Below are 1,981 nucleotides of genomic sequence, written 5' to 3'. Positions count from 1 at the left end.
ATGGATAGGTATAGGGCTCTTCTCTTTATTCTTAGTACTTTGTTCGTGCCCAACGCCTTTATCCGGAAGACGGTAGAGGACGGCAGTTCCGAGTCGTCGTTGTCAGTCTCCGGTGTGGGTTGGCCCTTAGCCCTTACGGACCTAGTTTAACATCTGTTGTAATGAAAAATATTTTGCGTCATTAAAAACAAAAAAAGATTTTCATTACAACAATGAGCCCATAAGGAATTGGGTTGTCAGACCTGTAAATAAATACACTTAGGATCGTATCAAGGCGATTGGTTACATTTGTGACCAAGCGTGTCAAATCGTTATTAATTTGGAATAAACCAGGCGATGAAAGGTGCGGTATATGGTCTAGTAGTATGACACTCGTCTTTTGGATCAGAAGGTCAAGGGTTCGAGACCCGCTCTGAGCGGCGGCGCATAGTTGAGTCCTTGGGGGAAAAGGCTCTTTATTCATGTTCTCTCACAGAACTCAGGTGTAAAATGAGTACTTGACCGTTAACAGCGTTGTATCTGTCGTAAAAGATTGTAACATTATCGCCTATAACAAGCATCATGTTTGGTCCTATATGATAAGTGTTGCTGTTGGCTCGGAACCTCTTGCAAAGCGCATTGAGCACGTTTAGTGGAAATTTTCCTATATAAATGCTCTAGTTTCATATAAAAAAAACAATCAGAAATGGGAGCGATCTATATTCAGGTTTTCGACCAACCAAGTCATCAATCACATGATTTGTTGCTGTACAAGGATTGGACATTTCTTTGAAAATGTGAACATGCTGCTTTGTTTATGAAAGTTGTAAACATACCCATGTGTCAAGCTGAACCAAATGACCAATCGTGACGTTAGATATTTCCAAAACTGTGAACACTTTTCACTATGTGGGTCACTTTGAGCACATTTTGCAGTGTGACCAATGACCTCGAGCACATGGAAAGGTAATATAGATAGAATGCGCTTGGTCAAGGAGTTTCAAATTGCCATCCGAAGTATTACGGAGCACACACTAAACTCTGTGTAACCATGAACTTTATAGTCTGGTTAATACAGTTTAGTGAGAACAACTCACAACGCGGATGGCAAAAACACTACAAAGGCTTGGAGACGTCTGCATTTCTATCTATAGATCGCTCCCATTCTAGATTCCAACATTGATATCGCACATCAATAGATAAAACGAAATTGTCGTCACTGAGCTGTTTGTTATTGGTTTTAGCCATGTCAGCGAAAAGTAAGAAGAAGAAGAAGAAGAAGAAGAAGAAGCCAGCCATTTTAATGATTAGTTCTCACTGAATTCTATAAATCAGACTATTAACGTTCAAGGTTATACATAACTATACATATATTATACATATAGCCGGTTGGTGGATGGTGCGAGTATTTTACCTGAACGCATAGCATCAATAGCACGCATCGACTAGTTCAATTTACTCCATGCACTTTATAACACACAACTACAAAACACAAAACACACAACAAACAACACACAAACAAAAAACACAACACGCAGCACACAACAAACACATGGTTAAATTATATTAAGTGGATAATCCTTTCGTTAATCACCAACGATCTGCAGTGTTTAATCCAACTGACTGAGATTTGACTGAATAACTCCACGAACCGTTTGACGCTCGTAATCCATTCATTAGACGTGACCCATCGTCTCAAAACGGTATTGGATCGAATTGAACCGTAACCTTAGCAGGGTGGATCAGCGGTACGGCCTTTGCTTCATACCCGAAAGGTACCGAGTTTGATCACCGCCGCTGCGCTGTGTGGCCTTGAGCAAGTCACCTCGCCCTAGCTTAATTTGCGGCGCTGCACTGAGGATGACGCCTGGGTTATTCCAGTCTTCCCTTGGAATAGACCATAGAGACAATTTTCCCCTAAGGGATGAATAAAGGGAATTTAATTTAATTTATTTATTTAAATGTTTTTAAAAATTGAGCTTTTATATAGTGCAATATCCAC

Source organism: Berghia stephanieae, chromosome 12, assembly GCF_034508935.2.
Source record: "Berghia stephanieae isolate SIO BIC M18660-M18661 chromosome 12, UCSD_Bste_1.3, whole genome shotgun sequence".
NCBI lineage: Eukaryota > Metazoa > Mollusca > Gastropoda > Nudibranchia > Aeolidiidae > Berghia > Berghia stephanieae.
This window is presented reverse-complemented; position numbering follows the sequence as displayed.